Here is a 15,519-nt window from a genome sequence, read left to right on the forward strand (position 1 = left end):
AAGGTATTGAAAACATTTTGTAGAACTGACACTTGCAGGTGACCTGAACCCACTGTCTCTATATGGAGGCAACCATCTTTGTAGAGGCAGGGTTTTGCTTCCTCAGGTAAAAGCTTCCAGCAAGGAGAATAGTGAGCAGCACAGTAATAACATCACCAAATCTCACCCCAAATCTCCTAAAACTAGCAATTACAGGAAGCAATGCCTGAGATCCAATACTGCAGATATACAGCTATGAGGTTGTATGCACGGGAGGGCCTTGGTACACCCACATACCAGAAAGTGCTCTGCTATTTTTTCATGAGGAATTCAAGGCCAAGTCAATTTTCAGGGTGCTACTAAGGTACAATTAACATTTCTAAATGTTCCCTATACCATAGCAAATCTTCACTTTTTGAGTTCAGGTCCACTTTTGGGGAAATCTCAATGGGAGATCAATGGGACACCGATGGCTAAAAATGTCAGGGGTTTTACCATTCTCCACTCTATCCAAAATGTAAAAAAATGTTTGGCACAGATATAATTTAATTCAGCATACACTCAGGACAATGATGTCACAGACCATTATGGGTTGCAACAGAAGCAGTTTGCTTAAGGTGACATTCACAGCAGGGCAGAAGCATTTCAGCAGGGTTTGCACGCGATTTTTGAAGCTGAAACCCAATTGAAAACGCCCAAAAACTCGTTGATTAGCACGTTTCCATTGAAATCTATATGGAAAATGCGCTGATCATCGCAAAAAAAAGTAGCTCAGTGAGCATTTTGGGCGGCAGGCAGTTTGGATCACGAGGAGCCGCGCGATCGCATGAACGGTCCCCATATGAATGTATGGGATTGTTCATATCGGGGGTTCAGCGCGGATAAATCCGTGTGACCGAACCGTCCTGGTATGAACGTGGGCTTAAGGTTGTCTCTCTCTAATTATAAATCTAATGATGCCAAAGAAATCAAGGAGGGAGGGGAGGAAGGAAGGACGATTCACATCCCTGTTTCAGGGGCATCCCTAGCCTTTTCGCCACCTGAGGCAGCGGGGGTGTTATGCTTGTGGTGCAAGCTAATGGTGGGGACGACGACACCGGCAAGAACGTCCCACTCAGCTCATGGCAACCAGTGATGTCATCCTATTTCCATGAAGGAGGAGGAAGTAGGATTTAGTGTCAGAGGACACAGTATATGATACTAGTAGTGCGTTTGATATGAGAGCGAACCAATGTGTGACGATTAGGGGGAAGTTTGTTGTTAATGAAAGTGATATCTAGTGGTAGTAAATCAAATACTGTACAAGTGGACCTGCTGATTACCTATCTGACCTGCAAGTGGACTTGCTGATTACCCATCTGACCTCCAAGTGGACTTGCTGATTACCCATCTGACCTCCAAGTGGACTTGCTGATTACCCATCTGACCTCCAAGTGGACTTGCTGATTACTCATCTGACTTGCAAGTGGACTTGCTGATTACCCATCTGACTTGCAAGTGGATTTGCTGATTATTCCCATCCACAAGGCTTCATCAGTTTAAGCCCAATTTTTATTTTCACGTGTAATATTTATTGCAAAAGTTTTTACATTTGATTAGAAACAAGTAATTTAGACAGTGCATAGACACAATCATAGAGCACACACAAAAAAATTACATTTTTAAATACAAGTAACTGTGGTTAGGATGGTAGATATAAAGAAAAGAAAGACAAACGGGGGGTGGGTGGGAGGTTAATGAGAAGGGATTATGGCGTGCCAGTATTATATACAAAAGCAAATATGATTCAGATCATCTGAAAGACTTATGCCCTACAATAGGAAGCCTGATAGCTCCTCCAGGGACCAGAGGATCAGGCACAGAACCAGAGGCAACAGTCAATAGTAGGTAAGGGGTAGAGGAATAGTTAGGTTCTCTCCTGCTGCCCGTCTACGAAGCGAGTGTCCAAGTGGACAAGTTGGGTCAGGACTCATAGGATCCCTAGAGAGTAAATGCGTAAATGGGGAGTGGAGTAAAGACGGAGAAGAGGGTAGGGGGGAATAGAAGGGCAAGAGTTTGGAGGGGGATACAAAGTGAGTCAAGACAGAGTTAGGAGAGAGAGGTGGGTGAAGGGTTAAGACGTGTGATTTCCCACCTCTATCTGTGGTTGCCCAACACTTGATTTCCTGTCCCCTGTAACGGACATAAGGAATGCCCTGGATGGGGTGAGGAGGACTCCAGGGCCTGTGAAATCACATCTCTTAGCCCCTTAAATCGGGCCCTGCCTAAGTGTCAGGTCCATTAGGTTTTTGGAGTGTCTTAGAGTATATGTGTATAGTGTATATGTGGCATTGGATTTAAATAGGTGCCTAGGTCTGGAGGTATCAAGTCATTTTATCTTGGCTAATATGGAATAATCGAGTTCTGCAACAGTGTAGCAGAATTTTTTTCATTTCAACTTTTGGATAGAATGGGAAAGTTAGAAAAAGCCCTGTCATGTCTTCATTGCTTTTTGCAACCACACTTGAGAGATTCCTTCTAACTAGCCGTGTGGTCATTTGCACAGGAATGAATGGAAATCTCTTCAGCGAGGATACAGAGAGCAGTTTTTAAGGTTTTAGAGTGTGGGAAAGTATATTGTATTCAGGTTGATATCCCTTTTAAAGTGATTCCCCTCACTTTGTGTGTGGTCACCAGGACAGGATGTGAGGACAGTTACCATCGAGAGACACAAAAAAGTTTAAAAAAAACAGAGTTTCTAACCATGGCCCCTCTGCCCAAAACTGAAAAACAAAGTATCTATAGTTGGATTTTAATCTCATGCAATGGAGTTCCCCTTTAGGGTACTCCAATTACCACAATTCAAACAGAGGTGTTGGTTCACATTGTCTAAACACCCAGCTTTACATGAAATAAAAAGAACCCTAATTATAAATAGGTGTATGTACTAACTCTAGTTCAATAGGAATTTTAATCCCCCGGGAGAGACGTTACAAAACACAGTTTTTGCCCTGAGACGGCCTTCCCTCCAATTACACTGATTGCTAATGAGACACTGTATCTCTACCTGGGAGACTTCCCTGCCCTTCAATTGCAATGATCACATTACCCTGTATTAATTAAAGAATATACTGACTACATCGGTGTGGCTTGCTGTGGGAGTTGTTTATGTTTATTTGTTTCTGAGTTGCTAAGTGTTATAAAGCATGCTATCATGAAAATGATCTTTAAAGCTCACTGAAACTGGACCCCTAGAATCGGCACAAATAAAAACTCCAGTGTGTTTCTTTAGTGATCCGTTTGTGCTGCTTTTATTTTTAAGATAATAGCAATTGTTTTCTTTTTTTTAAAATGATGCATCACCCAGCACCCCTACAACAGCAAAAAGACATGAAATTGGGCTGGTTGTTTAAAGTAACATTAAAGTCAAATTTTGTTCCCTCCCGCCAATGTTAATGTTAGCACTTACTTTAAATGATGTCTCTTAATCCAATCTTCTTCTTTCCTGATGTTTTCATCTGTCTCTCCAGCGGTGCGGCGGCTCTCCGATCCAGCACTGACTGCTCTGTCCCTGCAGGCACTTTCGATCCAGCGGTGTCTGCATGCGGGTGCACGCGTCCATAGACTTACCTTGCGTCTCTGCTCGTCTCCCGGCCGAAAATCCGAACTGCGCATGCGCCTGCCCCAAGATGCTTTGCGGCCGCTCGATCAGTTTTAGATTCTCGGGCGGGAGCGCGCAGTGATAACACGGTAAGTGTAAACCCTGTTAAAGCGGGTTTAAAAAAAAAAAAAGTTTTGCCTATATCTACTGCTTGCTAGCAGTAGATATAGGGGGGAAAAGCGGGGGGTTTGGAACCCATTTAATGCCACGTTTGTGCTGGTTAGTGCCATTTAAATCTTCATTCTATCTCCTTTAGTTTTCAAGTTGGCAACTCTTTATTAAAGATCGCCAAAGATCACCCAACCCCTTACAACACCCAAAAGATATATAAATGGACTGGATGGTTAGTGCCATGTTTGTGTCCTGAAAATTAACATTTGTGCTTCTTTTATTTTTAATATAATAGCAATAGTTTTGTTTTTTTAAATGGGGACATCACCCAGTCCCTTGAAACACAGCCAAAAAACATGAAACCGGGCTTGTTGGTTAATGCCACGTCTGTACTGGTTTGTGCGTTTAAATCTCCATTCTATATACTTTCGTTTTCGAGTTAGTAACTATTTATTAAAGGTCACCCAGCTCCCCAGTCCGAAAGTCAATTGGTTTTGGGATTCAGATTAAGGCTCGGTTCATACCTAGGGGATTTATCGCATGGATTTTAGCAGCGCGATATCGCACAAACAAAGATTTGCATTCAAATCTATGGAAGCTGTTCACACCTTTACGATTTGTCGTGCGGCAGAAATCTTTGGGCAGATGTCACGCGATTTGGGTCCCATAGACATCTCTATGCATTGAAAACAGCGAGACAACCACACGGTTTTCAAAGCAATGCAAACAGAAACGCGTGGCAACCGTGGCAAACAGATCACCAGCTCAGGTGTGAACCTAGCCTAAGATACATTAGATAATAAAGGTGCCCATACACTGTACAATTATTGTACAAGAATCACAGGAAATCCTGCGATCGTACGATAATCGCAAAGTGTATGGAAGGCGTGCGACAGTTTCTACTGTACGGTTGCACGTCTTCCGTTGAACAAGCAGGCTTGAAAACCTGCCGGGAATCGTACGATTCTCAGCGGGTTAGTGGCCTGCTTGTTTGACAAGTGCCGAACGGGCCGGTGTGCGCACGCGCACATTGCCCGTTTGCAGTCATCGGAAGCCCACCCCTCATTGCAGTCATCGCAACCCCTCCCCTCAGGGGGGCGGGCTTGCGATGAAAGCAAGTACGATCTGCCTGTCCAAGATGGGCAGATCATACGAGCTTTTAATTAGCTTACAACCATCGCAAGACGATAGTCTTGCGATGGTTGTAAGGTATATGGGCACCTTTACATCTGTAAAAAATAAGTCAAGGCAACTGGAATTGCTGTATTTTTTTCCTGAAGAGTAACATTCACCATATTTATTCCCAGAGAAGTTTTTGTACAAGTAATTTTGAATTGACAAAGCTGGTTGGATGACAAGTGAAACGTCTTCAGTAAAAAAATACAGCAAGTCCAGTTGCCTTGACTTATTTTTTACAGATATACCCTGACCTGGATGAATGAGAACCTTCACAGTCATTAGATAATTATGAACGAATTTTCGTTGACATTTTTCTTTTTAACTTTTGACAGAAGCAGAGGTAACATAATGATTCATTATGATAGCTCTGCCTCCAAATAGCATTCAGGAGCAGAGTTACTATTATTGACAGCTCTGCTCCCGAATGTAACAAATGGGCAGAACAAGTCCCGTGACGTTTCAACTCGCTCCTCCCCTTTGTTGACTGTTAAAGGGTATTATTCATATAGGGATTATGTATGCATGTGATGAACATAAGTGATGATTGATTTGATTTTCTATATATACATCTGTTCAGTATGGGAATATACGCAATGAGATTAGAGTCTGTGGTTCAGGTTGCATTTGCTATACATCTGTTACTGATCAAGCAGAAATGCTTAGAACCTCCCACATTCCTTATTATCAAGAAAGACTGTGAAATATTCTAAATCAAAGTTTATGAAGTGTTTACAAAGTATGTATTATATCTCTTTATTGCAATATTTCTTGATTAAGTTATTCATATAAGAAAGAACATTGTATTATGTATAAATATTGGTATTTGTAACATTATATAGTTTATTAGAATGTATTATTGCATTCAACACAAGAATCCTCTATTCCCATCCCCCTTGAAACCTTATGGTTTGTCTAAAGTTTCAGATTACACTTGGACCTAGATGGCCGGAGAGGAGGGGGGGGGACTGGAGCACAAAGGACTCACACTCACACACACGCTGACTTGCTGGAGTCACACTCAGACACACACGGTCATGCAGGGACACACAGACACACAGACACACAGACATGAGAGACTAACACTTTAAACACTTACAAGAACTTATTAATACATCTACATATTTCTATACTTTTGTTTTATGCTATTATTTTGTAATCATTTGTAACTTTGTAATTAAACACATTTATGAGTTTCAAGCAAGAACGGAAGCTATTTTTCCTCTTTTAAACTTTTCACCTTAAGAACAAGAATATGAATATGACATAAAAATATGACATCAAATATCATATTCAACATTGACATTCCGGTCAGAGCTGTCATTTTGCGGTGGTGTTCCCCGGGATCGGACAGGTCAGTGGGTATTTTTTTGGCGGCCGTCGTTTATCATGATTGACGTGGATCTACATCGCTGGACGACGTCATTGACCTTTGGATTGCCACGATGGACACTTTTATTTTTAAATAAAGGACTTTGTTTACGGTGTGGTGTGTTTATTTACGATTTGAGTGTTTTTATTTGTAGAATGATTAGGGGTAACTACTACCCCTTACTCATTCACGAGGAGGGGGCGGCTTTATGAAAGGGGGCACCCAGATTCAAATAAGCCCCCTGCCCACAGACCCCCACAACCACCAGGCCAGGGTTGAGGGAAAGAGGCCATTGTTCTCATCGACATGGGGACAAAGTGCTTTGCCAGGGGGTCCCCACCCCGGCAAAGTACCCTCTGCATGTTGAGGGCATGTGGCCTTGTATGGTGAAGGGAGGGGCATGCCCCCCCTTTCCTGCTCTGCCAGGCAGCTGCTCGGTTTAAGGGTCTGATAAGGGATGTTAGGGGGCAACCCACACATTTTGTTTTTTGTTTTTTTTTGGTGTTGGGGTCCTTTCTAAAATTCCTACTAGACCTAAAGGGTCTGGTATAAATTGGGGAGGGGACTCCATGCTGTTTTTTTATTTTAACGTTTAACAACATAGGTTCACACCAAATGACATTCTGGAAAAAAATAGCATGCATCTGAAATTGTCATTATCGGAAACATCAGATACATTCAGATTCCTTGTTTTTTCATTCGGATTCATCCAAATTTCCGAATTTCCCAAAATTGTCAGAATTTCAATTCAGAAGTAAAAACGAATTGAACATGTCTAATATATAAAGGCAATTTTTTTTCTTAGTTTTGGATACATTGGAGAAGGGTTAGACTCTCGGTCAAGATTTTATTGCTGTTGATGTCCCCACTGGGGAGATTCTGCCCTCCTTTTGTCCTGGTAACATTTCAGAGTTGTCATGACAGCTGGTCTCACAGTTTGAGTTTTTTCTCGGTCAGCCTCATAAGAAATCTCAAAACACATTAGCCAGAGACAGTCAGGCATGTAGCCTTTTCAGAAGGAGATCAGCCGTCATTTTTTACTCAGTACAGAACTGACTATGGACTTTAGAGAATGTTTGGACATACATGCACTGTGTCCCATGGGCCATTACTTTCATTAACAGAAATTCAGTAGTCAAACAGTTGCTGCCATTTGGGGCAATGAAAGAGGGAAGGAGAGCTGCGTGGTAACGAATCCAGAACTTGGGAAAGCAATAGCGATCGATTGGGCAAGATTTACAATCTACACAATTGATCTCTTCCACAAGACCTTTTTTGGGGGCCATCATGTGCTGCCCCACAGACAATGGTCTGTTGCCTAACACTGCTATAAAAAAGACCAGATCAGGAGATTGTCAATATCTTTGAGCACCAGTGGAAAACTGGGCTGGGGAGCCCAGGGACATTTGCCTCGGGCCAATGCTAATAAGATACGTTGGTCTGCTGGCCCCAAGTGGATACACTGCACCATTCAGGCACTGATCAGTGTGGGACCTGCTGTCAGTAAAACAAGGTGAGCAAAAAATCCCTGTTCGGACTTTCAATCCTACACCGCCTTTCCTTGTGATACAGGTTAGGTTCACACCTGGGCGACGCCTGACTGCGGGGCAAATCGTGCACAAAACCGCACGGATTGCCGGGCGGTCACAAAGTCGCCCACCACAGCCAATCGCGCTGTGGGTGCCATTATTTTATAATAGCACCCCAGTCGGACCGGGCGGGGCCACGTGGGCCTATGTGTCGCATAGGTCTGAACCTAGCCTCAGAGATTTCATGTGAATGAACTCCAAGAACTGCAAAGGGAGCTGATTCTGGAAGATGTGAGAAAGTGTGTAACAATAAACTATATCCTTAACGGCTCATTCACACGGCAGTGCACATCCATACGGCGGTCATGCCCATACAGAGACCTGCTCCTGGGATGGACAGCTGTGGCCTGTAATTGCGTGCAGCCACCTGTACATGGGAGGATGCGGCTGCACGTGGCTATACACCTAGCCGAACCTGCACACCCCGCACTTGGACGCGTACTGTCTGTGTGCACCACCCACAAAACCTGACTATACTAGGAAATAGCCAGTTGGTTGTTTGCCCTCCAGGTCAAAAGTTCACAGTCCCTCCATGATGGGCACCTTTAGGTACACCGTACTAATTCTTTTTACTGCATTGCAGGTCTTGTTTCTTCAAGTCCCTCACACTGAGCACGTCTGTAGTGTGCATTCCTCTTTTCTGGTTACCTATTGCATCGTACATGCCATGTCTCACGTACCTAATCATTAACTTGTAAACCACTGATGCAATGAAACATCTCATCTTTCCAGATTCAGCCTTATGAATGCATTCTTAATGACTGGTGTAGATAGCAAAGTATTAGCATAATATCTATAATCAGATGTCAGCAACCTAAAATCTGCACATGATGTTGGCGCCCTGATTAGGAAGGCTGTTTCTTTAAGCTGGCCATACACGGATCGAAAATTGATCTGCGGATGGCACTGCCAACACCACTCAGCTTGACAAAGTTGATTTTTCAATTGACTTTTGTCAAAGGAGTGGGGTGAAAAATTGTTGGTCAATCAATGAAGCCAATCAGCTACAGTCACTGTTTGGGTATTCTGACAGCCACAGGCTCTGCCTGTAAGAATGCCGTAGCTGGCGGGGAAGATTTCCCCATCCCTGCTCTTTAGCCCAGGGACGTAGATAAGGGGGGGGATAGGAGGGTTCAAACCCCCCCAGAGTGTCCTGGCCGTTTAACAGCGTTCTGAAGAACCCATCTAAAGGGAATCCTGGGGATGTCCTGTTTGATAAAACAGCCGTGAAGGCTGGAGCAGACGCCGATGTTTTATCAAACAGGACATCCCCGCATCCCTTCAGATGTGCCTGTTCCTGCCTGGCCCTGTTTGATATGTACATGTCGGGCCCTACAGGAGACAGGGTGTCCTTCCAGTGATCAGGGCAATCAAATGTGTCCTGGGGGGGGGGTTCAGGAAGCTGAACCCCCCCCCAGGGAAAAAAATTATCTACGGCCCTGCTTTAGCCTGACTAGAGGAATTGAGCATTTTTTCTACTTCAACTTGCAAGACTGAAGGACAAAAATCATAAAGTGTATGGGCAGTTTTAGCCAGCATGCCATAAATAACTGGAACTCCAGTGCAAACAATTGGATTGGGATTCTAAATGTATTTCCACAGCATGTGGAAAAGTCCAGGCTGCCAAAAGCTTGCATTTAAAGTTTTGTAGAAGTGCTACGATGATATACTTGGAACTTGTTGTGAGATATCTCAGGGAATGACTGAGCTTTGTGTTTTACCTAGAGTTCTTTATATGTGCCTTGCCTATTTAGTGCAAAGCAACTAGTTTGCTTTATTCCTCTTCATAGCCAGCAGCCCACCTTTCCTTTACTACCTTTTATTTTATTGTCTTGATAATTTGACGACTAACTTCATTATAGTCTGGTATTTAGCGCAGGCAGCTTTTCGCATGTTAAAAATTATGATTTCTTTTTGTTTTCTTAATCATCCAGAAATCCTGCACGCTGGTAGAGTTGTATGATTGTTGCGAGTGTAGAAGAATGTAAAGTGATGTGATTAATCACAAAATGCACAGTATGGAAAATCCCTAATGAATAGCCAAGCTCTGCTTTCTACCTGTCTCCATAAACAGTTAACACAGACATTCCATCTCAGATTGCAGTAATTAACCCATCTTAGTAACAATGATGAGCTGTTTGTTGATGTTGGAAGCAGGTTATTATCTGTAATGAGACCCGAGGGGGTCATGCTAAATAATTCAGCTTGGGAAGTGACTGCGTTTTGTACAAGAGTGAAGAAGAAGGGGAGGTGATTAAGAAGTCCTGCTTTGCTGGGACAATGCATACGTTTTACGTTGGACGCACATCATATATACTGTACATCATATAGACATCATACCTTCCAACTTTCTGTGATACAAAGGACACCTTGTAATACAAAGTATGTAGGAAAAGGACACAGCCCTGCCATGCCTCCAGTTACGTGAACCATTAGGAATCAATATGCAAAAATAATTTTCCTACCAATTCATTTCCTGGTTACGGGACGTTTCCGTTGCAATAGTTTCATTGGTTTGGTGGAGAATACAGCAGGGCACAGTCACACACGGGCTGCATTTTCCGATAGGTGGAGAGGAAACACCTATGACCGGTGACTGCGGTTAAGCACATTTGGAGATAGGGTTGCCACCTGTCCCGGATTCACCTGGACAGTCTGAGTTTTGAGTCCTGTATGTGCTGTGTCCAGGTTGCAGGCCAGCTGAAATCCTGACACAGCACATACAGGACTCAAAACCCAGACTGTCCAGGTGAATCCGGAACAGGTGGCAACCCTATTCGGAGAAGTAATATAACATAGAATGATCCACCCAGATCAGATGCTTATATAAAAAGAGGTTCTGGAGGGCTGATCAGTTAAAACTGGCCATACACCTATAGATTATCTGCGGGGCTGACTAGCAAGATACTGAAGCTTGACCCAGTGGGAGATTCCTCCATCCACACAGTTTAGCATAGATGGAGGAATCTGTTGCACTTTTTCCATCTGAGCATAGAAAAAAAAAAGTTATATTCACCAAAGCATGCGAGCCGGCTCCCTGCTTCTATGATCACTGAAGCGTGTGTCCTCCTCGCTGTACAAAAAGAATGCTCCTGGTCTATACAGTCTATGCACAGTGTATAGAACATGATGACAACAGAATCCTTAGTTCTAGTTCACACCACCCACAGTGCGTTCTGGTCCAATTCTGGCCGGAACGCACTGGATTGCATTGCGGACTGTGTTCTATCAAAGTTTGTGACTGCGTTAGAATTTGTGACCGGTGACGTGGTCACACATTTTAACGTAATTCCACCCAGTTTTTCGGCGGTGGAATGTGTCACCGGCAAAAGCCGAAGAATTCCAACGCTTTCTCAGCTGTTCCAGGGCAGATCTGCATCGCAGATCGTATGTACAGGAGAACCGATCTGCCCTGGAAAAGTCACTTCTATCGGACTTTGTGAGTGCGATCTCACATTCCACAAAGTCAGATAGAAGTGAGATTTTTTTTTTGTTTGTTTTTTTTTATTCTGACGGCAGCAACTGTCAGAATATATAAAAAAAAAAAACCTGCAGATAGCAAAGAAGCTATTGCTTACTGTGCTATCTGCCATCATTTCAGGGGGGTGCTCTAAACTGAAATGAGAAGGGCACCTCCCTGAAATTGCTTTTTTTCAGGTTGGGATCCCTGTAAACTTAAAAAAAGTAACATTAGAAGGAACTAGTCAGCAGAGGCTTTCTGCGTGTGATGCTCTCCAGGGACAGGCGTTGCACTTTGCTGAGATTCTTTCTGGCCATGGCTGGTGAATTATTATCAATCTTCCTTATGGTTTAAATCCCCTTCACACTACATTCTTTTATGTGTGGGGGTCTGTTGAAATTCTCTCTTCTGCCTGGTTTCCGAGCAACATAGAACCACATATGAGAAAAGAAGGCCGTCTACATTGGTTGCATCACTCCTGAGCAGAACCATGACAGTACCCATTTATTACCTTGCCCATCTGCAGTGCCAAGAGATGGTCTACATGCGCAGCATTCCTTCCCTGCTATTCAGGGCAAACTGAAGGGCAAGGGGAATTAGAAAGCAACCGTGTCACCCCCCTCTGAAAAGTCCGGCGCTCGGTCATGGACCGAACGCCCAACAGTATCAGGAGAGAGAGGAGGGGACCCGGTGGCATACCTTATCCCTCCGTGTGACTGTCCCCTCCTCTCTCTACCGGCGTCCATCACCAAGATGGCCGCCCGCAGGTACCAGAAGAGTCGGCGGGGGTGACACCCGGTAACCGCTCCGGGTGTCACCCAGCCTCGGGATGCCCCTGATACAGGGCTGTCCCTATAATGAGGCAACCTGAGGCTGTTGCCCCAGGTGGCATCTCTTTGGGTCACATGGTCGGGCGGCAGGCAGAACGGCATGCCCACTCTGCTGCACAATGTTTGCAGTGTGCCTGCAGCCCCCTTTCCGGCCAGAGCACCCTAGGTTGCTAAGAGCCGGGCGAGGAGATGCATAACACATACACATCTCTTCACTTCACTCTTAGCAACCTGGTACACTTAGGCCGCCGTTCCGCCGAACTCTTTGGAACCAGTGATGTCACTGGGCGGGAGTCGGAGCTGGTCTTCACCCGATGATGAAGAGGCCCTACCATCCCCCCCCTGCTCCCGGTAGCATGCACCACCAGTACATACATACATACATATATATATTTTTATTTTTTTTGCTTTTACTTATCACTTCCTGGTTGAGTGAGGCACACACAGATGCATCCTGGGAAGATTACATCACCAGTGCCTTCCTTGGAAATCTCATCTGTAACCTGCAAAGACTAGTGAGATCTCGGGGAAGACATTTTCCCCCCTCAGATGATGTGCACTGTCACATGTTCCAGGAGGCAGACCCAGACTTCCAGGAAGTAGAGGGAGATGGATTAATCTGCCCTTAGTGAAAATGGCCTCAGTGAGAAGAATGAGGAAGAAAAGAAAAATAAGGTATACAAAGAATAAAAAGCCGGCAATTGTCTATAGGTATCTGTTTATAGATTGCCATTACTAAACGTTTCTAAAGGTGTGTTTGTTGTCATTTTTAAGATACGGGTGAAGTTCTTTGTGGGCCCCAGTAAAAGATATGATTTGTACTTTGTTATAGAAGAGATATTACAGAAAACATTAAAAAATACAATTATATATGTCCAAAAATCAGAGTCTGACAATATATATTTAACACCAAAGCCTGGCATCATCTACACAGACATCTCAACTCTCCCGGATGTCATGGGAGTCTCCCACTATTAGATAGCGGCTCCCGGACCCCGGGAGAGAAACATTTTATCCCGGAAAGGTTTAGTCTGTTCTATCAAGCAGAGTAAACCTTTCCCTGCTGTCTTTTTCTTTTTTTATTATCTGTTAGTTTTTAGTTTTTTTACTCTGACAGCAGGAGGCTTTGAGCGCCATCTTTTGATTCGATAGCCTGGCAGCTACCGCTAATTCTATTTTGTAACCCTTAGAGAAAAATGGTAAAAGGAACAATGGTGGACTAAGTGGGCAGTATGGGGCCCCGGTACGAATTCCTTATGCCTATTAGTTCCTGTCACAAGGTCCTCCACTCCACCAGGGTCTAGGAGAGCTTCTAGTACAATATAATGCCACCGCTGACTGTGTTGATAAGTGCCAAATCTCATCTTTTATATAAGAGTGACCCTGTCAGGGGGTCAAAACAGCTACAAAGGCACTAATCTGAGCAGAAAGGAGTGTTAAGGCTGTGACACACTGCACGCGAAGCAGAGCGAAGCAGTGGCGCGCTGCCTTCGCGAGCAGTGTGTCATGTAATTTTCACCTCGGCACATCAGCTTGTGAGAGTTCGCGTAGCTGAGCCTGCCGAGAGGAAAAATGTAATCTTCAGCCAATTGGCTCACGCGTATATACCTGTGGGTCAGCATGCGACGTCTGGCTGGTTGTTACGCACGAGCCGATTGGCTGAAGGTGCAGTCAATCATCTCCCTGCACTCAGCTAACACACTGCACGCAAAGCTCCGTGCCGGACAGCTTTGCTGCGCTCTGCACGGATTTGCGTGCAGTGTGTCACGGGCTTTATACATAGCTGTCCATCTGTGTGTTTGCTGGAACTTTGCTCTGTTACAGAGTTCTTGGCACTGATCCAGTTTCAGACTTCTGGATGTGAGGTACAGCATGCCCCCACCAGCTGCTGTGATTCCTCCCTATGATCCCAGCAGCACAATTGTGTCCTACTGTGACTAGGTGTCAGCAGGAGGATCCATCAGCTACCGGTATAAGGAGTAGAATTAGATCAGCGCCGGGAACTCTACTACAGAGTGAAGTTTTAGCAAACAGGCAGATGGACAGTACGTATGACGCTACTTTCTTCTCAGGTTGGTGCCTTTGTAACTTTTTTGACCCCATGACTGGATCACTTTAAGCAGTAGTGCCTAGCTCATGCAAAAAAAAACACTTTATTTAGCTTTTTATAGAGAAAAAAAGGTTAGGCTTCATGCACAGGGTGATAAGGGCCGATCAGTGGATACCTGCGACAAGAGCAAGTGAATTCTTGTGGCTGGAATCACAGGCGGATGTGGACAGCTGCAGCCAGGAAGCCTGTACAAAGCAATAACAGGCTGACAGAAGCCGTAGCTGTCCCCCACTGTTCGCAAATACCTGCACATGCAGCTTTTATCTGCGGCTAGGGACAGATGACCCACCCTGCATGGAATCTGTGTCTGGGGCTGGTCATTTGTTTCTCAACATACGGGCTTCAACCAGCTGTGATCCCAGCTGCATTTATACGCAGATTCCTGAAGCATGTGGACACAAAAGTATGTGTGAATGAGGCCCTCCAGCTGTGGTGAAACTACAAATCCCATGAGGCATTGCAAGATTCTCACAGCCACAGGCATGACTCCCAGAGACAGATGCATCATGGGATTTGTGGTTTCACCACAGCCGGAGGGCCAGAGGTTCCCCACCCCTGCCTAAAGGCCGTGACACACTGCACGCAAAGCCGTGCAGAGCGAAGCAAAGCTATCCGGCACGGAGCTTTGCGTGCAGTGTGTGAGCTGAGTGCAGTCAGATGATTGACTGCACCTTCAGCCAATCGGCTCGTGCTTAACAACCGGCCAGGCGTCGCATCCCGTCGCGCCGGTTTATACGCGTGAGCCGATTGGCTGAAGTTGAAATTGTTTCATCTCGTCACGCTCAGCTCCGCGAGCTCTCGCCAGCTGAGGTGCCCAGGAGAAAATGACATGACACACTGCTCGCAAAGGCAGCGCGCCACCGCTCCGCGCTGCTTCGCCTGCAGTGTGTCACGGCCTTAAGCGTCTCATTTGGGACTCATGACAGGAAGTGATGGGAAATCTCTCTAACAAGGACACAGACAAAAAAGCCATAACATATTTTACATGTTTTAGAACTTATGACAATGTTTTTATTGATGTCTGTGCTTTTCTATTCTGGTGAGGAGCGCAAACCTCATGTACAGCCGTAATAGAGAGAGGAACTGATGGGGAATGTGCCCAGAGGTGACAGAAAACAAAACCTGAGAAAAGCTTATAAGACCTTGTTCACATGGGTGGCATGGGGGGGGGCAGGGGGTCTGTCCGTGCTTTTCTATTCTGGTGAGGAGTGCAAACCTCATGTACAGCCGTAATAGAGAGAGGAACTGATGG

The 15,519-nt window shown here is 44.8% G+C and overlaps 1 protein-coding gene across 1 annotated transcript in view; it reads right to left on the reverse strand.

Moving 5' to 3' along the window:
• QRICH2 (glutamine rich 2) overlaps positions 1-15,519 on the reverse strand; it is a 42,634-nt gene that overhangs the window by 25,687 nt on the left and 1,428 nt on the right. The window lies entirely within an intron of this gene.

This window comes from Nanorana parkeri, unplaced genomic scaffold, assembly GCF_000935625.1.
Source record: "Nanorana parkeri isolate BGI_ZX_2015 unplaced genomic scaffold, ASM93562v1 scaffold1182, whole genome shotgun sequence".
NCBI classification, from domain to species: Eukaryota; Metazoa; Chordata; class Amphibia; order Anura; family Dicroglossidae; genus Nanorana; species Nanorana parkeri.